The following is a 25424-nucleotide window of genomic DNA, read 5'->3' on the forward strand; positions in this document are numbered from 1 at the left end:
ATCACTGTGAGGCCTTAAAGAAATCAATCCACTTCTCTAGCCCTCTGTTTCCTCATCTGTCAAATAAAGACAATCATAGTATATAAAGTGCATGGCACACAGTAGATGCTCTCAATAAACAGGAATTGCTGTTCAATTTGTTCTATCCAAAATAACACAGTTCCACCTCCCTAGACCTGTCTTTACTTCCTGCTCTTGCTACCTCGTCCCCACCACCTTCCAGGACTCAATCACTGTCCAGTCCTGGCCTGAGAGCAGGAGAGAAACCGGACAGACCAGGATGATCTATTCATTCTACAGCCTCTCACTAAGCACCTTTGTGTGCCAGGCACTGTGCCAGGTGCTGTCCTTGAGTCAATCAGCAAACAAATAAGATGAGATCTAGAAGTGATTCTCTCTAGGAAGACTATAATCCATGGTAGTGGGGTAGAAAGACTGTGAGTGCAGTTTTAGACAAGGTGGTCAGAGAAAGCTTCTCTGAGGAGCAGAGACCTGAAGGAAGTGAGGGAGGGAGCCATTTTGATATCTGGGAGAAGGATGTCCCAGGCAGAGGGAACAGCAAGTGCAAAGGCCCTGAGGTGGGACCACCTGAGCATGTTTGTAGAACAGGGAGGAGGCCGGTGGGGCTGGTGCCGATCGACCAAGTGGAAGAATAGTAGGAAATGACGTTAGAGATGATTGGCAAAGCCAGGTTGCTTAGAGCCTTGTGGATCGTGGAAAAGATTTTGCTTTTACTCTGAGAGGAATGGAGAGTCATGGGAGGGTTTTGAGCAGAGGAGGGACATGCTGTGTCTTAGGTTCAACATGATTCCTAGCTGCTGTGGGGAGAATGGACTGTATGGAGCAAGGGTAGAGGCCAGGAGACCAAGGAGGAAGCTCTTGCAGTAGGCCAGGTGAGTGACGATAGTGGCTAAGAGCAGAGTGGGGGCAGTGGAGGTGGAGAGAAGTGGTTGAATTCTAGAGCCTGCCTGATAGTGAAAGCAGGACAGAGGAAAGTAGGGTCAAGACCCATGGCATAGGGAGAGACAGATACATGATGATATCTGATATCATCTGAGCCCCTGGATCCAGCTGTACCTGATGGTGCCATAATTTCTTGGACAGGAAAGGCAAACTGGAATTTCCCCAAATCTGGATGTTCGCCAGATAAGGAAAATGTCAGGCACATGGGCATTTTGTCCTTGGTGTGGGGAAAATTTCCCAGAAGTCTATGAGTCTTTGTTCTCAGAGCCCCTTATGCTGGAAGCAAGGGTTGACAGGGGCAAAAAAGGCAGAAATCTGAGATCAAGAGCCTGGCATCTTTTCTTTTCTTTTCTTTTCTTTTTTTTTTTTGGAGTCCTTATCATTTATTTTTTTAATTGAGGTGAAATTCTCATTAAAAAAATTAAGCATTTTAAAGTGAACATAATGTATAACATGGTGACTAGTTGATAACACTGTATTGTATGATTGAAATTTGCTGAGAGAGTAGAATTTAAATGTTCTCACACACACACAAATATGGGAGGTGATGGATGTTAGTTAACTAGATGGGAGGAATCCTTTCATGATGTGTATATATTTCAGATCATCACAGTGTATACTTTAAATACCTTACAATTTTATTTGCCCGTTACACCTCAACAAAGCTGAAAATAAAGAAAAAAAGATACAGCTCCCAAATTTTAAAAGTCACCAGCAAAAAATAAAATAAAATGAACGATTCAAGTACCATTTGATACATTCACAGTTTTGAACAACAACCAGCTTTACCTGGTTCCAAAGCGTGTCTGTCACTCCAAAGTACAACCCCACATCCATTAGCAGTCACTGCCCATTCTCCCCTCTTGCCAGCCCCTGGCGACCACCAATCTACTTTCTGTCTTTATGGATTTATCTATTCTGGATATTTCATATAATTGGAATCACACAATATGTGGCCTTTTGTGTCTGCCTCCTTTTAGTTAGCATAATGTTTTCAAGGTTCATCAGTGTTACTGCATTTATCAGTACTTCATTCCTTTATGATTGAATAGTATTCCATTGTATGGATGTACCACATTTGGTTTATCCTTTCATCTGTAATGGACATTAGGTTGTTTCCACCTTTTGGCTACTGTGAATAGGGACAGTGATTCAGAAGGACTGGAAAGGGGAAATTGACAACTAGAACTGGGTTGTGGCTACTCTTACCAATCCTGATGATTTACCTGCAGACCATGTCTCGAGTCTGTCACTTCTCCATCTTGGCCACCATTTCCCCATCCCAAGCAGAATGTCGGCAGTAGCCCTCTCTCGGGTCTCCCTTCTGTCACCTTCTGACCTCTGTGCCCTCCGAATCCATTCTCCACTGAGGGATCCTAGTAAAACTTAAGTCAAATCGAGTCATGGTACTCCATTGCTCAGAGCCTTCCCATACCTCCCCACTGCCTCAGGAGCAAGTCCGAACTCCTCCCCTCGAGTGACAAGGCCCTATAGTCCTGGTCTCTACCTCCCCCTCCAGCCTCCTCATGCATGGCTTCCTATCCCCACTCCCTCAGCTTTGGCCAGCTGCTTCTCTCTGTTCCCAGAATGCACCATGCTCTGGTCCTTTGCATGTGCTGGTCCCCTTCCAGGGCTGGTGCTGGGAAGGCATATGACCCCCCACCCCCACGCTGCTGAGTCAGATGCCGTTGTTTCCTCCAATCAGTCATTCTTTCAACCAGTATTTATTGACACTACTCTTTCTGAGGCACCAGGGACACAAGTTAAAAAGATACACAAGTACATGCATGTTCATAGCAGCACCGTTCACAGTAGCCAAAAGGTGGAAACAACCCAAATGTCCATCAACAGAGGAGTGAATAAATAAAATATGGTACGTCCATACAATGGAATATTAGTCAGCCATAAAAGGGAATGGATTACTGATGCATGCCACAATGTGGATGGACCTTGAAAACATGATGCTGAGTGAAAGAAGCCAGTTTCAAAAGGACCATATGCTGCGTGATTCCATGTGTATGAATTATCCGGAATAGATAAGTCCTTAGAGACAGAAAGCAGATGGGTTGTTGCCAGGGACTAGGGGGAGGGGAGAATGGGAAGTGACTGCTTAATGGGTACAGCGTTATATTTGGGGGCGATGAAAATGTTTTGGAACTAGATAGAGGTGATGGTTGCACAACGTAGTATTAAATGCCACTGAATTGTTCGCTTTAAAATGGTGAATTTTATGTCGTGTAAATTTCACCTCAATAAATTGTCTTGTAAAAATGAAAGACAAGTGCTCCTGCCCTCCCTTACCAGAGAGGGGAAAATATAAAGCAACATTTATACAGTACATTAGGTGAAGTTAAGAGTCAAGGAGAAAAATGAAGCAGAGGAAGAGCATATGAATTGTGAATGAGGGTGGTGGAGTTGCCATTTTAGCTAGGAGGGGCCAGGGAAGACCTCCTGGAGAAGCTGCTTTTCAGTAAAGACCTGAAGGAGATAAGGGCACAAGCCATGCAGATATCCAGAGGGAAAAGCAGTTCTGGCAGAGGGAGCAGCAAATGCAAATGCTCAGAGGCAAGAAACATATCAAGGAGGCCAGTGTGGCTGGAGCAAAGAGAGCGAGAGGAGAGGTGAGATCAGGGAAACCTGTGGGCTTTTCTCAGGAGGCTGAGGAAATGAGGGGAGGGGAGGTGAGAAGGTACATGAGGTAGAAGAATCGGGAGAAGCCAACTGTACCTGGGTTTGATGGCTCTGCCTAACCTGTGATACCCCCTCCTCCCACCAGGAGAAGGTAGGTCCTTGAGGGCAGGGAATTTTGTCTGCTCTGTTCACTGCAGCATCTCCAGCTCCTGGCACAGTGTCCGGCACATAGTAGGTGCTGGGTGACTGGGACGTGACTCGGACTGAAGCAGTCCTCCCAGGCAGATGCCCATAGGACCCGCCATATTGCATCCAGATCTTGGGCTCCCAACCCTTTCCACTGATCCTTCCCCCCTCCCTTCGCCACCTGCGGGGGAAGACAGTGGTCCAAGCTAGGGTCTGAGGCAGACTTTCCTTCCACAGTGGCTGCCCCACCCCAGAAGTGGGCAGGACCAGCCAGCCCCAAGAAGGAACTGAAATTGTCCTCCACCACAAACACGTCAGCCCAGGCCACACACTGGGAGGGGCATGGGGGAGGGGGAGTGATAGGAAGGGCCGGAGTCCCCTGACTTCAAGGCCCCCCTCCTGTATTGGGACAAAACCTGTGCACCACCAGCCCCGAGCCGGGGTCCAGAGTATGAACGAATTTTGCTAAAGGTGTGGAGACCTGGGATTTCTTGCTATCTCATTCCCTAGCATCAAAGGGAGGATTTGAGAGCCCTGCCTTAAAAGGTGGCATTGTGGACTTCGCTGGTGGTCCAGTGGTTAAGACTCCGCACTTGCAATTTAGGGGGCACAGGTTCAATCCCTGGTCAGGGAACTAAGATACCAAATGCTGCGCAGCCAAAAAAAAAATGTGCCACTGCGGACTCCTCTTCCCCTCTATCATTTATAGGGCCTCTCACCCCCCCTCCCCAAACCCTCCTGTCTGCCACAGGTCCACAGATCCCCCGGTGGTTCCTGAATGATTTCCCCAAAGGAGCAATTTAAACCTCCTCTGAGTTTCACCTGTTCCTTATTAATAACCAAGATGTATTGTATACTGGCCCAGGGCCAAGTTCCTTTTACACAGACCCTCATATTGAATCCTCAGACCAAGGCTCAGAGAGCGGAGTGACGTGCTATGGTCACACAGGAAGGGGCAGAGCTAGGACTACAGCCCAAGCCTGGTGGCTTCTAAAGCCCCTATTGCTAACCACCTAGCCACCTCCTGTTCACGTCCAAAGAAGCCTATCCCGGTACTGCCGTAGCAAAACTCACAGGACTAATAGCCCCTTCCAAGACATAAATCACACCCCTTCCCAGAAGGCTAGAATGGCTGCCTTCGGTATGTGTATTAAGTGTGTATATTTATATATGTTTTCTGGTCAGGTGGGGCTGAAGGGAGGGGAGGCTGACGGGTATGGTCCCTGAGCCACATCCGGGACTCCAGAAGGGCAGGGGGAGATCTTGCATTGTCCTGTGAAGCCCCAGACTCATGAAGCAACCTGTGACCATGCTTTGAGCTGGAAATGAGTGGATTTAATGTTTTAAGTGGCTTCCAGTCCCCACTCTGCCATTTTCAAGCTGTGTGATCTTCGGCAAGTCACTTCACCTCTCTGTGCTTTGGTTTCCTCATCTGTAAACCACAAGAAGTAACAGTGCCCCATCTCATAAGGTGTTATGAGGGATTTCAAGAAGAATAGCTAATGTCTACTAAGCACTTGCTGTGTGTTTTGCTTCTCATGAAAATGCTTAGAAGTAGGAACAATTTTACCATCCCCATTTTACAAATTTTAAAAGCAAGATGAAATAGCTTGCCTGAACTCACACAATGAGCAAGTGGACTTGAATCCAGGCAGTCCGGAATTTGAGTCTACGCCTTGCTGCCCCTCTGAGTAATAATATAAAGCTCGCAGGACAGCACCAGCATGTAGTAAGTGCTCAATAATTGTTAGGTGTTATCCCCTTCTCCTGCTCACAAGTTTTGGTTGGCACTTCAAACATCTTTGAGTAATAGAAAATTTTAAAACAACTAGGTCCTTACCTGGGAAATGTGTCATTTGGGGTAAGGGAATCAAAATATAGGGCATTGTGGGAAATAGGGCATATGGGAAATGTTCTGGTGCTCCAGTCAACCCCAGGACCATATCCTAGTCTCCTGTTTCAGGCATGAGTGGCCCATGAGGGACCTGTGGGTGATATGGTTACTGGAAGGACCCATAGGTGCTTGGAAGGACTCTCTTAGTTGCCAAGTGGCTAAAAGCGGCACACAAACAGGTTTCAGCCAAAGAGAGATTTAACTGACATATGGCTGAGAAGTCTAAGAGTAATTGCTTTCCGGTATGGCTGGATCTAGGTGCAAAGCCACTATCGTCAGGACTCAGTTTCTCCCAGTCTCTGGGTTTGGCTTTGCTCTGAGAGGATTCATTCTCGGGCAACGTGGGCCCTGGAAGCTCTGAGCTCGTGTCCTCCCAGCCCCAAGGGAATGGAACGAGTCATTTCTTATCAGACTGCTCTGCCCAAGCCTGAAACTGACTCTCACTGGGTCTGTGGGTTGACCTGGCCATCCTTGAACCAATCATTGGGGGTGAGAGAGGAAGGTCAGCCCCAGGGAACATCTTGAACCGAGATTGCATGGAAAATCAGGTGCTACCTGACATCACCATGACAAGGGTAAGTCAGGCAGCCACCCTGATGGCTACCAATCGTAGGAGACCATCTCAGCAATGAAGGGAGCCCAGCTTGGGGAAAATGGAAGTGTGTGGCTCAGCTGCTCTCTGCACAGCCCTCTGCCCTCAGCTCCCTGCTTCTGCTTCTAAAAGGTATTACCAAACACTTCCCTCCCGCCTCTTCTCCCCTCATCTCCTCCTCTCCTTGGCCCTGTGGCCCCCACTGCCTCAGAGAGGTGAAGTAATGTGCCCGAGGTCACACAGCCAGCATACATGGCAGAGCCCAGAGGTGCACCCAGGCAGCTGCCCCCAGAGTCCAGCTCTTGGCCTGGGAATAGCCTGAGGTGGTCTGATTCCCCAGTGGCTGAAGGGAAGTGACGGGCAGCCTGAAGCTCTGAAGATAATCCCTTTCAATCTGGGTAGTTAATGGTCCTGATAGCCCTCACAGCAGAGGACACGGCAGCCTCCTTAGCCAGCAGCCTCTGCCCTCAAGGTTCCTCCTACCCTGTGGCTCCATTTTCTTCCTACTCTCCAGCCATTTTCTGCTGCTCTCTCTGTATCTCAAGGTCTTACTCTCCAGAGAGGACCTGCTTGCCTTGCGGCCCCTTCTGATTCTAGCGCCCCTGCTGGACAAGCTTCCTGTGGCTCCTTTGGCTCGCCCTGAGGCCAGGCTCAATTACTGGATGCTGGCGAGTGGTCACGTGGCTACAGCACGTTGACCGGGATCAGGGAACCAGCCTGGCTGATCTGCAGGTGAGCAGTGGCCCACACTCCCGTACATCCTCTGTGGGAGTGGGACCATCCCCAGCTTCTGCCAGGACAGCGGTAAGAGAGCAACTTCCCAGCCTCCAGCAGCCCATTTTGGGGTCAAAACCAGCCTGGGGGGATGGGGGGATGGGTAACAGGAGAAATAGGAGGGGCACATCTCCAAACTCCCTCCAGATCCTCACTCCTTTAGCTAACACTTTTTCTTTACTTTTTAAAAAATTGAGATGAAATTCACATAGCATAAAATTAACCACCTTAAAGTACAACTCAGTGGCACTTAGTCCATTCACAGTGTTGTGTAACCACCACCTCTGTCTAGTTCCAAAACATTCTCATCACCCGAAAAGGAAACCCCATACCCATTAGTGCCCATGAGCAGTCACTCTCCATGTCTTCCCCTCTCCCAGGCCCTGGCAACCACCAATCTGCTTTCTGTCTCTATGGATTTACCTATTCTGGGTATTCCATGTAAATGGAATCATATCCAAATGGAATCACAACCTGATCTTTCGTGTCTGGCTTCTTTCACTCAGCGTAATGTTTCAAGGTCCATCTACACTGTAGCACGTGTCAGTGCTTCATTCCCTTTTATGGCTGAGGGTAGATCACATTTTGTTTGTCCCTTCATCTATTGATGGACATGTGGGTTGTTTCCACCTTTTGCCTACTGTGAACAGTGCTGCTATGAACGTTCATGTACGAGTATCTGTTTGAGTCCCTGTTTTCAATTCTTTGAGGTCTATAACTTTAGTTAACATTTTGATGCTACTTTTATAAATTTGTTTATTTATTTACTTATTTTGCTGCGTTGGGTCTTCGTTGCTGCGTGGGCTTTCTCTAGTTGCGGCGAGCGGGGGCTACTCTTCGTAGGGGGTCCAGTAGGTGGACAACCAGCTCGACTGGGGGGCCTAAGGCTGCCCAGGAAGCAGCTCCCCAGCCCTCCACCACCCAGGGCCACCAGGGGGCGCCAGAGCCTCGAGCAAACTCGCTGCAGCCCGTGAGGCCGCCGCCTGGGATTCCGGCCAAACTCGTGCCCGGGAAGTTCGTGCGCCCCACGCTGACCCCCGGGCAGGGGTGGGGATCGCTGGAGTAACTAGGTTGTACGTCCTCTGCAGAGCCATTAGGACCTTTAATTACCGGGATTGGAAGTGAATAATTATCTGCGGTGCCCCAGGCCACTGAGTCACTTCCCCTCAGAAACCAGACTCCCTGGGCGGAAGAGGGGGCGGCTCACGGCTCCCTGGGCTGGGGGATCCTTGGGGTGGGCGTGGGGTGCGGGGCCGGCGCTGACGATTTTGGTCAAGGTCTGAATTCTGGAGCCTGAGTGTACATCAGTGCTGGGCCACTTAGCGGCTAGGATACTTTGCGTCTGTCGTCCTCAGTTTCCTCCTCTGTCAGATGGAGGGAAACAACATTCTCTCCATACAGTTTGCTGGGATCGTTAAACCCATAGAAAACCCTCAAAATGATGCCTGGCACATACTGCTCTCATAATAGTTAATTCTGTTTTTACTATCACCGTTATTATTACTTGGGTATAGTAGGTAATTAAGAGCTGCGGTTCTGCAATCAAATAGACCTGAGTCTAGACCAGCTGCTTCAATCACTTGCCAGTTGTGTGGCTTTTTTCACTGTCTTATGCCTCAGATTCATCATCTGAAAAGTAGGGAAATTCATAGCAAACCATTCACAGTGGGGAGGAGGTGGAGGGATATCATATTGCCGGGGATGGTCTCAGCTGGACACGCACTTTTGGAGGAGTCCAGATTGTAAAAACTGGACTCCTTTTTTAGGCAAGGACTTTGGGCAATTTTATTTTATTTTTTTAATAAATTTATTTAATTTATTTTTGGCTGCGTTGGGTCTTCGTTGCTGCGCGCGGGCATTCTCTAGTTGTGGCGAACGGGGGTGGGGGGGCTGCACGGGCTTCTCATTGCGGTGGCTTCTCTTGTTGTGGAGCATGGGCTCTTAGGCGCACGGGCTTCAGTAGTTGCGGCCAGCAGGCTCTAGAGCGCAGGCTCAGTAGTTGTGGCGCACGGGCTTAGTTGCTCCGTGGCATGTGGGATCTTCCCGGACCAGGGCTCGAGCCCGTGTCCCCTGCATTGGCAGGCGGATTCTTAACCACTGCGCCACCAGGGAAGTCCCTTTGGGCAATTTTAGACTAGAAAGCACTGGGAGGACAGAAAAGGGAACTAAATCTTTGGCAAGGAAGCAGGGGGTGTAGATGGCATCAGGCACCTGGGCTCAGCAGATTAGACCCCAGCCCAGGAATCTAGCCCTGAGAGTTCTGACAGCCGAGGAGGAAAGAGGAAGGGCCCAGTTACATAATTCTTTTCTGGCCAAGGATGCCCTTTGCTGAACCTTCCAGCCTCAGCTGGACCTTGATGGGTGGGAAACATGGTGGCTGGACACCCCTAGAGCTGTCTTGAGCTCTGTATTAGTTTACTATTGCTATGTAACAAATTACTCCCCAACTTAGTGGCTTGAGATGGTAAACATTTATTATTTCATATGATTTCAGGAATTCAGGAGCAGTTTAGCTGGGTGTTTCTGGCTCAGGATCTTTCATGAGGTTGTAGTCAAAACATGGGCTTGAGCTCCCTTCATGTGAAGGCTTGACTGGGGTTGGAGGATCCATTTCCAAGATGGTGCACTCAGATGGCTGTTGCCAGGGGGTCTCTGTTTTTTCCTGGCTGTTGGCAGGAGGCCTCAGTTCCTCACGACATGGGCCGCCCAACAAAGCTGTTTGAGTGTCCTCATGAGGTGCTGGAAGAAAAAGCAGCAGAGCCAGAGACAGAGTGTGACAGCAGGGGGGAGGGGTCTGTTCTAGGTTTGGTGGTCAGGGACCTCCAGGGAGTGAATGAAGTGAGGGGTGGAAACATCCGGTGGAAGGACATTCTGGGCAGAGGAAAGAGCCAGTGCAAAGGCTCTGAAGTGGGAACATGAAGGTATATTTGAGGAACGGTGAGGAGCCCAGTGTGATCCAGTTATCCCTCGATAACAATCAGATACAGAGCATTCACTGAGTGCCCACTAAGGACTAAATGTCCTACACAATTTCATTTTCCTTTACCCACTACTATGATGCCCATTTTACAGACCGGGGACACTGAGGCTCAGAAAATGGAAGTCTCTTGCTAGAGGTAACACAGTAGTGCTGGGATAAAAACCCAGGCCTGGAAAGCTCCAGCACCAGCTGTCTTAGTCCATTTTGGAGGGACATAAACATTCAGCCCATTGCATTCTGCCCCCGGTTTCCCCAAATGCACGTCCTTTCCACATGCAAAATGCATTCATTCCATCCCAAGAGCTCCCAAAGGCTTAACACCTTCTAACATCAACCCAAAAGTCTATAGCCCAAAGTCTCACCGAAATCAGTTATAAGTGAGACTCAAGGTACGATTCATTCTGAGGCAAATTCCTTCCCAGCTGTGAAGTCAAACATGTTATGTGTTTTCAAAAGACAGTGGTGGGACAGGCATAGGACAGGCACTCGCATTCCAAAAGGGAGAAATAGGAAAGAAGAAAGGTCCTCAGCAAGTCCAAAACCTTAAGGCTGCCTTCTGGACACACAGGGTGGTGTTCTTGCCCCCGAAACTTTTCTGGGCAGGAGCTGGGCCCCAAGATTCTATGCTCCCATGGCTTTGCTGGGCTCTCCTGGGCTGGAACCTCGCACAGGTAGCTCCACCCGGCTGGCGGCCCTCTGGCTGGCTGGTGCCTCCACAGCCCCTCCGACGTCCGGGTGGAGGCAGCCATGCCACCCGCAGCTTGGCTAGTTGCAGCGCGTGCTGCACTGCTCGGGGCCTGCGGGAGCGGTGCCCAGTCCCCCCACCTTGTGCAGAGAGCGGAGCCCTGCAGTGAAGGCCCCTCCTCCGAAATCCTCCCCCAACCCAGGCCCTTGCGCTCTGGGCCTGTGATAAGAGGGCAGCCCTGATGAGCTCCGAAAGGCCTGTGGGGACATTCTTCCATTGTCTTGGACAGGCCTCTGCAGCATCCCTCTTTTCTTTCTGGGCTCTCACCAGAATCACCCTTAATGGTGGGTTCACGGCAGTGCAGGCTTTTTCTATCACGCACCTCCAAACTCTTTCAGTGTCTGCCGATCACCCTGTTCCAAAGCTGCTGGTGCGTTTTTAGGGATTTCTTACAGCAGAACCCCCGCTTCGTGGTACCGATGTTCTGTCCTGGTCTGTTCGGGCTGCTGTAACAAAATACCATAAATTGGGTGGCTTATAAACTACAGACATTGACTTCTCACAGTTCTGGAGTCTAGGAAGCCCAAGATCAAGGTTTTGACAGCTTCAGTGACTGGTGAGAGCCAGGTTTCTGACTCAAAAGTGGTGTCCTCTAGCTGTAGCCTCATATGGCAGGAGCAGAGAGGGCTGTCTAGGGGGTCTCTTTATAAGGGCGCTGATCCCATTCCTGACATCTCTGCTCTCATGATCAAATCAGCTCTAAAGGCTCCACCTCCTAATACTGTCACCTTGGCGGTTAGGATTTCAACATGAATTTGGGGGGATATAAACTTTCAGGCAATTATACCAGCCATTACCCAGCTAGGGAGCAGACCAGCCACTCAGGCCTCCTCCCCACCTGAAGCCCAGACCTTGTTCTCAGTGGGGAGGGAACAGTCTGCAGAAGCACATTTTACAGATGCGGACACCAAGGCCTCCACTCACTGGCTGGGCAACAGTCTTGACTCTCAAGCTTCAGTGTCCTCATTTGTGGCCACCACTCTTCACAACCCTTGGGGGATGTATGACTCACATCCAATTATAGATTATAATCAACACTCTTTATTGAGCACATTCTCTGAGGTAGTGCCACCCAACCTCCCAAGCTCTTAATGCATCAAATTCTCCCCCACAACCCAATGAGGTAATTGTAATTGTTCCTATTTTACAGATGAGTAAACTGAGGCTTAGAGAGTCTGATCACACAGCTAAGAAGATGCTGAACACTCAATTCTAAACCTGTCTGAGTGACCCCTAGAGCCTTCATTTGTAATTATGGGTCCCCTCAGATGATGGCTTCCTGCCCTTGAAGTGGGGAGAGACTCTTATCAGGCTAATGACTTAATATTTCAGTGCCTCAGGCTCTTCATCATAAAATAGGGATAATAATAATAATAGTACCTATCCCAGGGCTGATGTGAGATTTAAATGAGTTAAGATACATAAAACATTCAGAGCTAGTACAGTAGCCACTAACCACGTGTGGCTGTTTAAATTTTAATTCATTAACATTAAGTGAAGTTATGAATTCAGGTCCTCAGTGACACTAGCCACATTTCAGGTGCTCGGTAGCCTCATGTGGTGACCATACTGCACAGCACAAATAGAATATTTCCATCATCACAGAAAGTTCCATCTGTCAGCACTGGTAGAGAGCAATACATGGCATGAAGCAAGCCTCAAAAACTGTTAATCACATTATAATTAATCCTAGATCATTAGCTATTGTAATTATATCTATTAGTATCTTTTTCTTTTTTTTCGTTTTTTTTTTTTTTGCGGTACGCGGGCCTCTCACTGTTGTAGCCTCTCCCGTGGCGGAGCATAGGCTCCGGACGCGCAGGCTCAGTGGCCATGGCTCACGGGCCCAGCCGCTCCGTGGCATGTGGGATCTTCCCAGACCGGGGCACGAACCCGTGTCCCCTGCATCGGCAGGCAGACTCTCAACCACTGCGCCACCAGGGAAGCCCTATTAGTATCTATTAATCCTATTCTAGCCTATTGGGGTTTTTGTTGTTTGTTTTTTTGTTTTTGGCTGTGTTGGGTCTTTGTTGCTGTGCACGGGCTTTCTCTAGTTGCGGTGAGCGGGGTCTACTCTTCATTGTGGCACGCAGGCTTCTCATTGCAGTGGCTTCTCTTGTTGTGGAGCACGGGCTCTAGGCATACGGGCTTCAGTAGTTGTGGCACTTGGGCTCAGTGGTTGTGACTTGCGGGCTCTGGAGCGCAAGCTCAGTAGTTGTGGCGCATGGGCTTAGTTGCTCCGCAGCATGTGGGATCTTCCCGGGCCAGGGCTCGAACCCGTGTTCCCTGCATTGGCAGGGGGATTCTTAACCACTGTGCCACCTGGAAAGTCCCTGTTATTTTTATATTTATTATTAATATGTAATATACTATTAAGTGCTTTTATTGTTAGTCTTAGAACTTAATATAATATTACATTGATTATTAATCTTATTACTATTCTATTTTTATTTCATATTTATTATTATTAATTCTATCACCATTATTATTATAAGCTACTATTATACTATTAGCCTTAGACCTAACTGCTATTATTATATTTATTATTACTACTAATATCCTATTGTTATTTTGTATTTGCTATTAATCCTGTAATAGTTAACAGTGTTATTATTAATTAGACCTAATAACTATTGTTACATTATTATATTTATTGTTATCGATCCTTTTATTTATTTATTTATTTTTAAATTTAAATTTTATTTTTTTGGCTGCTTTTGGTCTTTGTTGCTGGGAGCAGGCTTTTTCTAGTTGTGGCCAGGGGGCGCTACTCTTTGTTGCGGTGGCTTCTCTTGTTGAGGAGCACAGGCTGTAGGCGCGCAGGCTTCAGTAGTTGTGGCACACAGGCTCAGTAGTTGTGGCTCACAAGCTCACTAGTTGCGGCTCGCAGGCTCTAGAGTACAGGCTCAGTAGTTGTGGCGCACGGGCTTAGTTGCTCCACAGCATTTGGGATCTTCCCAGACCAGAGATCAAACTGGTGTCCCCTGCATCGGCAGGCGGATTCTTAACCACTGCGCCACCGGGGATGTCCCTATCGATCCTTTTATTATTAACCCTGTACTGGCTAACTTTTGTTTTGTTATTAATAACAGCTGTTAATATCACTACTAATAGTCCGAATAAGCATTTACTAATAGTTATTGACTACTGTTTTGTTACTGTTATTAGTCCTGAGAGTCTCTGACCCCTGGAACTTGGCAGGCAGCCGGTGCGCTCCAACTCAGCGTTTTTCACGGTCGGAAGGAAGGGCGGTCTGCTCCCCCAGGACCGCTTTGCTTGTTTCCGGGGAATTCGAATAAACCTCTTTCTCCCTTTGGGTCCCAATGACCTGTGAAGTGGGAGGAGCCAAGGCCGGGCAGCCTACTCGCGGAGAAGATGAAATCGCGGCTCGGAGCCGTGATGCTCTCAAATCTAGGGCAAGGCGGTGGAGGGGTATTCGCTGTAAACCCTTTGCATTTCTAAGGAGAAACAAAAACAGAGTGAGAAGTCTCGATCGCGGTGAGCATTGAAACAAGAAAGTGGACTCTGGAGGGGAGGCGTGGTGAGAAGAAATTAAACGAGAAAGGAAACCACTTTGGGCCTCAGAGAAATCTGGCGCGAGAGAAGGCTTGCACTGTGATTAAAAAGGGGAAGAGCCACAAGTCTCCATTTAAGTCAGCAGAGCTGCTGTGAGAGGGAAAGTGCTTGTGGCTGGCAGATTTCAGCAACCATTTGACAACTGCTGTGTACCTGGCTGCTCTGTCGGCGCCACCTGGCAGCTGTGTGACTGCAGTCAAGTAATTGCTCTCTCTGGGCCTCAGTCTCCCCAAGTATAAGAAAGAGATAATAATATGGGATGATCAGGTTAGGCTTCCCCGATAACTTACTCCCTTTGCCCCTCATCCTCGGCTGCTGTGTGAACATCACTGGGGCACCTCCTAATGGGTTGCCAACTCAGACACTGCAGCTCGAATGCAAAGCTCAACAGGTCCTTCTGTGCAAAACCCTCCATGGCTCCCTATTGCTCCCAAAATAATTCCCAAACTTGCCACCAGGACCTTCAAGTCTCCATGTGATGGGCCCGCCTTCGTCTCTTCCCATCTATCAGTCTAGGCATCACCACTGCTTTCTTGAGTTTCCTCGAATGCACCAAGCTTATTCCCATCTCAGGATCCTTGCACTTGCAGTTCCTTATCACTCCTGGATCCTTCTTATCGTGGGGTGGAGGGGAGAGGTGGTCTCATCCCAAATATTAGCTCCTCAGGAGGTCCTCCAAGCCTTCAGTCTAAGATAGCCTGGGAAGCACTCTCCATCCTGTAACTGTTTTGTCATCTTCATAGTACATTATCCCATTTACCTATTTATTTATGCTCTGTGTCCCCTCACAGAATGTCAGCTGAGGACAAGGGATGCCCATGAGGGCAGGGATATTTGTCTGTCTTGTTCAATGCTGTGTCCCCAACACCTAGAACCATGCCTGACACACATATTTGTGGAAAGCACATGTTTGTGGCCGGTTCCTTCAAGGTTATTGAACTCTAAGGATCCTACAGCCGACAGGCTCCCTTCCGCCATCTGGGTGAAATCTGGAAATCCCCACCTTCTGGGGGAACCCCTTCCTGTAGCTCCAACGGCAGGACTCAGGCCTGATTGTTTAACAAACACTCATGTAGCAGTGTTTTCCCTTGGGCAGAGCCCCTTGCTAAGTGCTTTAACGCATTAACTCACTTAATCCTCACAACGACCCTGTGAAATGGGTATTTCCATTTCATAGATGAGGAAATTGAGGTACGGAGAAGTCAAGTCATTTGCCCAAGGTTAGTAAGAGGGGGAGGCAGGGGAATGGACGAGTGTGCTGTCTGGAAAGGGGTGATGTGGCCCCTGCAAGCTGGGGGTGTGAGCGACTTGTTTCCTGTTGTGGGAGGGAGAGAAGAGCAGACATTCCTCTCTCCCCTCCCTCCCATGTGTTGGGGGAAGGGCTGGCTGGGTGTATGCTCCCCCTCAGGCTAGTGGGGACCCCCCTGTGAACCTCACGCCACATAAGGCTCATAGATAAAATGAAAGTAGCCCCGGGGAGAGCAGAGAGGGAGGCCCAGAGGCTATGGGAGCAAGCGATCTGGGAGGGCTTCCTGGAGAAAGATGCACTCCTGGAGTTGTGGGACGGATGGGCCCATAGAGGCCAGTCTATAGGGGCATGGGCAGCGACAAGAGCAGAGCTGAGGGTGGCGCTATGGGGGTCTGCTCAGTACAGTCGCGGATAGTCGGGGCCGGGCTGGGTTGGGATCTTTCCCCGGGTGATGATGAAAGCTGCGGTCGCTATTGCACTGACCGGCCCGGCGCGCGCAGATAAGGCCCTGCAGGAGGGAGTCGGCAGGGTCGCGCCCCCTCGAGGCCAGGCGCCTCGGCCCGGCCCCGCCCTCAGACCCCGCCTTTCCTTCATCTGGCCCCGCCCCCTCAGTGTGGAGGCACCCGGTGGCCCCTGGCTCTAGGTGGGTGGGGCCAAGGTTGCCCCGCCCCTTCTGCCGTTCATTCCCTTCTTTAGGTTTTGAGATACGAAATCGGGAGGGTGATCTGTGGGCGTGGCTTTAAAAGGCCCCGCCTCTCCCCGGGCTGGCTTTTGAGACCCCAGGACCTGGTCAGTCGCAGAGGAGCAGGACTGATGGGCGGGGCGAGGGCTGGCCCCGCCCCTGGACCGGTTTTCTCCTCGCCCCCTGCCAAGTCTGGCTCACAGGCGGAGTGGGGCGGGGCCTATTGTGGCCCCGCCCCTGCCTGGCCGCCCTCCCCCGTCGGGCTCCGCTCGCACAGCCGGTTCCTCTTTACATAACGGCGCGGGGCGGCATGGGCTCGGGCCACCGCCTCCGCCCGGCCGCCCGCCCGGACTGTCGCGGCCCGCGGTGGAGACGGCGGCCTCAGCAAAGTTTCCCCGGTGGCGGCCCGGAGGCGTATCCTCCCGCAGCTGTCAAGCGCTGGCGGCGGAAATGATGAGGCGCTGGCCATTTTCCGAGCCCGGGTTTCCTGCCTGAGCCCCGCTCGAGCGAGCCGCGAGCCGCGAGCCAGGAGCCGGCGCGCGGGAGAGAACGCGCCCGGGGCGGGGGCCCTCCCGCCCCCTCGGGATATCGGGGGGCCGGGGGCGCGCGACGCCATGGGCCGGCCGGGCCCGGACCCCCTCTCTTTCAGGTAAGCCCGCCTTTCCCAGCGCTCCCCTCCTCCGGGGCTGGGAGGGCTTTAATGGGGGAAGAGGAGGCCCCGTGTCCAGTTCTGCCCAGTGTCTGCGCACTCCCACAACAGCCTAAAACATTGTCCTGAAGCTAACTCAGATGGAGGTGTTCAGGGGTGACCGTTCCCCAGCTCCTGCGACACCCTGCCAGCCGACACCCCCAGCCACACACGTGTTGGGGATGTAATGGGGTAGCCGAGGCAGTGGGGGAGGCGCTGAGAGAGGGTATGGCTAATACTCCCATTCCGCCTCTTAACGTAGCCCAGCCAGTCAACTTGCGCCTGGTGAGGAGGGGGGCGGGGGGGGCCGGCTTGGTGCCTTGAAAGTGAAAGTAGTGAAACTGAGCCCATGAGAATGGAAGAGTCCTCTTGGAGTGGGACGCAGGCCCCTCCCCACTCTCCCAGGCCAGGCCGTGTGGCTAAGAGGGGAGCCCTCCCCCCATTCCAGAAGCCCCTCTCCGCATTCCCTGCATCAGGGAGATGGGGTGGCCCAGGCACCCCCATGCTACAGAATCTGGGGGTTCAAAAGGGTTAGGGCTCTCACAGCTCAGGTCTCTTTGGGCTGGTACCCTCCCACCCTGGACCTGGGGCTCCAGGGGAATCCTCCCACCAAAAAAAAAGGGACACAGGTCATTGGCTTAATAGGTCAGCAGGGCTGGGAAGGTATTTCAGAGGCCCTTAATGCCTGGTGCAGAAATCCCCTCCCTTCCCTCATTCTGTTCCTGGGGGCTTTCAGGGCAATGGGGACTGAATTTGAGGAACTGTGGGGGGGGGCCTGCCTGCCATTCCACTTTTTTTCCTGAGTTTCCTCATTCTCCTGTTTCTCTTCCCCATTCCCGGGCCACAATGATGTAGGTGAGGAGGTCATTGCCTGCAGCTGGGGGCCTCCAGGGAGGAGAATGGCCAGGCCGGACTGAGTGGGAGGAAGTGAAATTGGGCTACAGGCGGGGGGCTTCGGAACAGAGGGCCTGGCAAGGCCAAGTCTGAAGGGCCAAGGTCCAGCTTTGGGGGCAGGAGGGGCAGAGATCTGACCCGCACCCCCTGGCCTGGGAGATGAGCCTCCTCTGACACCCACCTGCTGCCAGGCTCAGCTGGGGCAGCTGGCCCATCCTCATTTACAGTCCAACCCTGGGGCCCCTGTCAGGGCTGTGGGTGTATGGATCTCCGGGGTTGTGGGTGCGAGTTGTATCTGGATTTCTCATCGCTGACCTGGCTGCCAGCGTGGAAACAACCCTGGAGGCTCTCCGGGGCCTGCGGGGGCCAGAGACCCAGCTCTAATGGGGGGAGAGCCGGCTGAGGCCGCCTTGTCAGGCTGGGGTCAGCAGATGAGAGGCCAGGGCCTGTTTTGGGAAGTTGGAAGGGTTTTTAATACACTTTTTCTGAGCCTTTTCCCACAACCCCCCTCTGGGAGGGAAAAATCCTTCTGAGCCAAAGGGTGAACATTCCTAGAACTTGTGTGAGTCCCCGTGGGCCACAGAGGCAGCCAGCTGGGAAGGGGCTGGACTAAAGTATCAGCTTCTGGCGTCTGAGGACCTTCAGGGGCTCAGCAGCGGCAGAGGAGGGTCCTGGAAGCTTAGGTTCCATTCCCTCACTGCCTTTTTTCCAGCTGAGGGCATGGGCAAGTGATACTTGTGAACCTCAGTTTCCCCTATGTGAAATGGGGTAATAATAGGTTTGTGGTAGGGTATGTAATAAGCCTGGCATTGAAAGGGTTCAATTCCAGGTGATGGTGGTGGTGGTGGTTTTCATCATTACCACAATTAGTGTTATTGTTACTGGCTGTGGAATGTTTGTTCATCAGCATCCCTTGAGCACCACCTGCACGTGCAGCTTTGGGGTTTCCTGAGTGTTTGGGAGAAGAATTCTGGAGACCCAGGCAGGATGAGGTGATGGTGCTTCCTGGCTATATGGCCTTGCTTAACCACCCCAGCCTCAGTTTCTTCATCTGTCAAATGGGTGTGATAATAGTACCTACTACTTTAGGGTCATTGGAACCACGAATGAGTGAATTCACAGAGTGTTTAGCGTGGCTTGGTCAGGAGGAGAAATAGTAATAAGGATGAGATTATTATCGTTTTTGTTGTGGATGTTAGCTCTGCTCGTTTTCCTTCCAGATCCACCCCCCCCACCCCCCAACCCCCCCATTCTTCTGAACCCTGGGCTTGATCCTTCTCCAATAAACAGAACTTTCTAATACAAATTAGATCCTGCAGAGCCACTCCAGATATGGCAGTAGCCTGGGCGAGCAGGTACTGGGTAGCCCTGCAGCAGTTCAGCCCGTGCGGACCCTTGGATATCTGGGTCTGGCTGTGCCACCTCCTGGATGGAGTCTCCCCGAGGGCAGAGGGGGGCAGGGCTGGAGACACTTGGGGGGACTGCCCAACTGCTAGTCCCAGCACTGCCCACGCCGAGTGGGGAAGACAGGGCACATAAAGCATTCAGTGCTGGCCTTGGCACTCAATTAATAAGAGATATTGTTGTTGTTATTATTATTAAAATGAGAGGTCTCTTCTGTTCAGTTCTCACTTCTCCCAGTAGCAGCATGGGTTTTGGAGCCAAATGTGAGCTTTGCCAGCTTCTAGCTGTGAGGCCTTGGGCAAGTTACCTGAACTCTCTGGGGCGCACCTGCCCAGCGGGGGCCAAGAGTCCCAGCTTATCCCGGGTATATGAGCCTGCATGTGAGTGCATACATGAAGTGTATGAATCTGGCACAGAGTAGGGACTCAAACTATGTTGGGTATAACTGCTATGGCCGTGTGACCTTGGGCTTGTCCCTTAACCTCTCTGAGCTATGGGTCTCCTCATCTATGAATGAGAGTACTAATAGGGTTGCTTTGAGAAGAGGCATGCAGAGTGCCTGGCATGCAGTCAGCGCTCAATAAGAGCTACGCTGTTAATGCCCAAGAGGGGGGTTGGCACTTAATTGCCAGGTTTCCTGGGAAAATGGGCCCTAGGGGCTCCCGGGTGTTCAGCGTCTTTGGGCGGAGCAGGAAGCTGCTTCCATCTGGCAGACAGAGAAGCCTGCCTTGGAGAGTCCAGAGGTGTAATACAAGTTACTTGTTCCCAGCCAGACCCTGTTCCCAGCTACCCGCCCTCCCTGAGGAAACTGAGGCGGGCAGGCTGCCCAGGGGAAGTGACTCAGCTGGGGTCACTCGCTGAGTCAGTCCTAATTGGGCCCAGGAGCCCTGTGCCTCAGCTCCCTGGCTTCCGGGGCCTGAGGTCCCTCGGGGACTGGGCAGGTCCAAACCACAGTTGGACACCCACTTACTTGGGCCGCAAAGCCTGGATGACCAGCATTCTTCAGCTGGGGCTTCGGGGTCCCATTGGCCACCACTGGGCTGCTCAGCCCAGCATCCTTCCTCCCAGCAGGGGCAAGGGGCACTTCCCCAGGAGAGCAAGTCCTCCTGGCGTCCCCCGGCCCCGCCCTGCCCGGAAACCCGGCAGCTGCGCAGATGGCTGGAAGGTTTTTCCTCCCACGCCACCCTGTCAGGGGTCGGCTAGCGGGGCCGGGCTGCAGGCTTCCTCATGAACCAGGCCTGGAGCCCCTGGGGGCCTGCCCGGATGTGGGCCCCCATCCCGGCTGGCCAAGGGCAGCCTGCCACTGCCCCATGGGTCCCCAGGGAGGCCTGGGAGGGAGGAAGTCTGTGCCCTGCTCACCCGGGAGCTGACTCACAAGGGTGCCTGAGGGGGAGGCCTTGGCCTTGAGGGGCTGGGGAACTGGAAATGCAATTAGGAGAGTGGACACAAAGGAGGGCCTTTGGCATGGGATCTGTCCTTTGAGAGCTGGCACTCTGGTGTCACCTCGTGGGAGGAGAGGCCCTGAGAGGGTGATGAGTGTGGGGAGAGGATTGCAGGAGGGCTTGAGGGCACCCATCCTGATATCCTGAGGAAGCAACACCGTCTGGGGGCATGGGGTGTGCAGAGCTGACTGAGAGGCTTCCCCTCTCTCCCCTCAACCCAGGGGCAGTTAAAGGAAGAAGTCACATGCTGGGATGGGGGTGGCTTAGAGAGTTCTGCCTATTCTTCGGTGGCCCTGGCTTTCCCCACCTCCCAAAGGCTGTTGGCCAGGGTGTCAGGCTGAGGGTGGGGGCAGAGGAAGCCAGAGGACATTTCCTGTTCTGGCAGACTGTGCTGGTGTGATAAATGTCCCCAGGCACTAGGTGACCCCGGCGAGAGTGCATCACGGCCCCCTGGCTGCCCGATGGGCTAGAGCAGAACCCACTTCTCAGCCTCCCCAGGGCTTCAGAACCTTTGCTCTGTACTGCCTGTAGGCTTCTACACAGTCTGGCCAGCTCGAGTGGTGTGAAAGGGCAGTGGGCCTCCTGCCAGGCAGTGTGTGTTGGAATCCCCTCAACTCTCTGGGCCTCCTTGGACCGGGGGGTGGGGTCTGGGCTCCTGGAGAAGTTGGTGCTGTGGGTAGGAAAGGCAGAAATGCTTACAGCAGCCTGGAGTGAACTTGGAGGCCTCCCTGGAGGAGGTGTCTCCCTCTGAAGGTATAAGACTTCCTGCCCAAACATCTGTGAGCTGTGGACCTGGGGGAGGATGGAGGCTGTGGACTGGCTCATTTTAAATTCAGTTCTCACAATTTAAAATATTCTCCACAAGCCTTGGCAGGTGAAATTCCCACAGGTGGGTAAAGGCCTTCTCTGCACCTGGGCCTGATAATTAAACAGGAAATATTAGCTTCCCAAGATTACATTATTACCCAGGGCGATTGGATAGAGGAGAGGCTGATGAGCCTCGATCTCTGGGGTCCTGGGTTAGAGTGAGCCCCACAACTCAGAGCCAGGATTCCCAGCTCTTCAGAGCCTGAACTCTCCCCGGCTTGGTGTAGGATGTATATGCTTGAACAGGGGACACCAGGTACTGGCTAAGGCTTCAAAGCCCTCACCAGGTTGCCCTGAGCAGGGACTCTGTGGACACAATTGTTCTAAACTTGGGGTCCCGAAAGGCAGACCCACCCCCGCCCTGACATGAGCCCCCGTATGGGCACAGAGGTCGCTGCCGCCATCTCCACATGTTTGCTGTGGGGACTTGGCGGGGGGGTTGCTGGGATGCGGTCTGATTTTCCTGCTCCATGTCACATCATCCTCGTCCCTCACCCTGCTGTGGGATTTTGGGAAATCCTGGACTCTGACTCCCTTACCCAGCAGATCTCCCTGCCCCAAAAGCCCAGGATGAGGAGGTGGGAGGGACCCTCTGGATTTGCAGGCCCCTCTCTGTGGAAGGCTGTTCATCCCTGTGGCTGCCCAGGCTCCCAGATGCTCCTGTTGGGGGTCGGAGGGGATAGAAATGCCCCAAAGATCCCTCTACTCCCTATACCCCCTAGCTGAAGCCTGGGGGCTCCTGGGAACCCCCAGGTGATTAGTAGTTGCTTCCTACCAAGAGCTTTTGGGCCCTGTTCTCAGGGTTGGCGTGATCTGATCAATTGCTCTTCCTCTGTGTCTGGCGCATAGTAAACACTCAATAAATGCTTCCACCTGGGCCGAGGCCCAAGGAGGGGACCACCTTCCTGTGGCCTGGCTGCCTGCCCCGGCCAGGAAACCTCCCAGGCATGGCCCCCTCCCCGGCACAGGCCACAGCTGAGTGCTCTGGCTGGTGACTTCCTGCCTGGAGCTCCTGCCCGGAGCTGCCTGAGCAGTGCTTCACCCCTGAGAAGGCCTTGTGTTCAGGCTCCCATGACCCTCCCTGCCTGGCCCAACCCATGAAGCCAGGCTCTGCCTGTGGCTTCTTGCAGAGGCAGGTCTGACATTCTCTGTAGCAGGCGCCCCTCTCTTCTAACAATAATAGTAATAAAATAGCAACAGCCACCTGTTTCTTGAGCCCTGTGCCAAGCACCTGTCAGACATTAGTTCTTAGAATGCTCCTAGTGAATGCCAAGAACATTAGCCCACTTTACAGATGGGGACACTGAGGCTCAGAGAGGGAAGCCCTCTCTTCTGCATCACACAGCGAGGAAATGGCAGAATTAGGATGTGAACCCAGATTTGGTTGGTAGCTCCACCGTAGAGAGGTCATCTCTTGTGGTGGGCTTCTTGGAGCCCCTCAGCCTTTTCTGTCAGTCCACAAAGGTCAGGGGCATGATTCCAAGAGTACGACTGTCAAATAGCAGCCCGCCTCAACCCTAGGAGTTCATTAATTCACGCAACTAATATTTCTGGAGCACCGGCTCTGACCAGGCCCTGCAGAGTGTGCAGGAGTACGATGGCCCTCGGCCTGCTGGGGGCAGACACCCCGGGCTGAGGGAGATGGACAGTGAGCAGTATCGCTCATGTATAGCTGGCGCTTCCAGCAGAGCGAGCGGGTTCTAATCACAGCTCTGCCCCTCGAGGGCCCCGTGACCCTGGGCAAGCCATTCCTCCCACACCGTGGCTTTCTCATCCATAAAATGGGCATAATGCTAGGATTGCCCACTCTGGTGGGGAATAAACAAGTGAATAAATGCAAAGTGTTTAGCACAGAGCAGGGCACATAGAAAGCGTGAAATAGTGTCATTTATTGCTTTAAAATTTTCACCCTGTGGCTATTTTCCAACCACTTGGTGGGTTTATGACCTGGATAGAGGAGCTGAGGCCTCCTGACTCCAGCAGGAGCTGAATGAGACCTTTATATCCCCTCCTCTGGATAAACATTCACTGGGCAGTGAGTCTTCCTTGTGGTGTGCATTTGGGCATTGATCAGGTGTTTTGGGGGGCCTTGTGCGTGGGGTTTCCATTAATCGCTAGCTGTGGGACCTCTGTGCTTCAGTTTCTCCACCTGTAAAATGGGAGCAATTATTGGCCCTACCTCCTAGTACTGTTGTGAAGCTTGGGAGAGTTGATGTTTTGCAAAAGCAGTTAGAAAAACGCCTGAGGCATAGCATGTGCTGAGTACACAGCACTCTTCTTATGGAAAATTGGAATAGGGGGCCTGGTGAGGAGGGCTGCCAGCCACTGCCTGGGCAGTGAGGGAGCTTGGAGCAGGCATAGCTGTTCTGAGAAGGCTCTTACCAGGGTTTGGTCCTGCAACTGGGCTTCAGGCCTCTGATGTACATGGGTGGACAGGGTCAGGTGTTCCAGGCAAACGGATAGGCCTGGGTGCCCAGGAGGTGGGTTGGCCCAGCGAGAGGTGGTCACTGGTGGGTGCTGGCCACCAAACATCTGCCAGAGGAGCCAGAGGTTGCAAATCCAGCCGACCTCTTGCATTCCTACATTCATTCACTCAGCAGGCATTTACTGGGCTCCTGCTGCATGCTAGGAACTGGGGATGGAGCTGGGAGTGGCTCCTGGCACATGGAGCTCAGTGTCCGCTGGGGAGATAGTCACTAATTAAACAATCATTGCTATTGAATGAGAGCACGTGACCAGTGGCTGAAAGGCAAGTTCAGGACTCAGTCGCCAGTGAGCTCAGGGAAGGCTTCTCCTGAGTGAGACTGGAAGCAGACTGGGAGCAGGCAGGGCAAAGGGACACCTGATGCAGTTGTCCAGAGGCAGCTGGTGCGAGGGCACATCACACGGGGTCTCGTGGATGGGACAGGAGCTTGGGTCTGGCATCTGGTTTCCCCAACCTGTGAGGACAGTGCTGGCCTCACCTGTGTCAAGGCGTGGGGTGGCCGAGGGCTTAACCGAGGACAGGTCGCCCACACATGCAGGTAAAACCCTCCTCTTCACCAACAGGGGTGGATTTCTTGGCAGAGCGTGGTGGCCAAGGGCACACGTGGCCCCTCTCCCTTCTGCCCACTGTGTACAAAGTGCCCACGGTGTATAGGTGCCAAGGACCCTGTGATATGCAAAAACATCAAGTGTGTGCACAGCACCCTCCCAGCTGGTGCAGTGGCACCCACTCTGTGCCGTCTGGGCTGTCTTGCTGTGATCAGCTGCAGGGTCACCACCACGGCCTGGAGATGTGGAGTGGGGTGTGGCAGAAAGAACCCCAGTTTCTAGGTTCAGATCTTCACCTTGAGTCCCCTTTCAAGGACTCCTTGCAGCCATCTTAGGAGGTAGATACTGTGCTGCTCCCAATTTGACAGATGAAGAAACGGGTTCAGAGAGGTCCAGTCAGAGGCACACAGCCAATACTTGTGTGTGTGGGTGTGTGTATAATGTAGCAGCAGGAGAGCAGGAATTTCTTTCTGGTTCACTGCTGTACCTCCAGGGCCTAGCACAGTGGCTGACACACAGTAGGCCCTCAGTAATATTTGGGTGGAGGTGTCTGTATGTGAATGAGCAGCCATGACTATGTGGTACCCAGCAGGGGCCCAGGCCCAGCCAGGCTTAGCTGGAAGGACGGACAGTACTGATGGTAACTAGAGAGGTCCAGGGTTCAGCACCGTGGACAGCAGAGGGTAGGGGGCTTCTACGTTTTGATTGTGTGGGAGCCCCAGTTGGGATGAGCAGGCAAGGGTCTGCCTGTCCTGACGTTCCCCCATCAGAACAGGAAGTACCTTTGCACTCCTTGTGAGTCTTGTTAATTTATCCCTTTTTAT

The 25424-nt window shown here is 52.3% G+C and overlaps 1 protein-coding gene across 8 annotated transcripts in view; it reads left to right on the top strand.

Annotated features, from left to right (window-relative positions):
* The first annotated feature begins 16524 nt into the window (after nucleotides 1–16524).
* Nucleotides 16525–25424, top strand: part of SH2B3 (SH2B adaptor protein 3) — a 39978-nt gene continuing 31078 nt past the window's right edge. For all 8 annotated transcript variants that reach the window (XM_081252647.1, XM_081252651.1, XM_081252646.1 and 5 more), the window contains exon 1: nucleotides 16525–16921. The gene's annotated coding sequence lies outside the window, so the exon portion shown is untranslated. The remainder of the gene's footprint in view (nucleotides 16922–25424) is intronic.

The sequence above is a fragment of the Mesoplodon bidens genome (assembly GCF_964165515.1).
Source record: "Mesoplodon bidens genome assembly, chromosome: 13".
NCBI lineage: Eukaryota > Metazoa > Chordata > Mammalia > Artiodactyla > Ziphiidae > Mesoplodon > Mesoplodon bidens.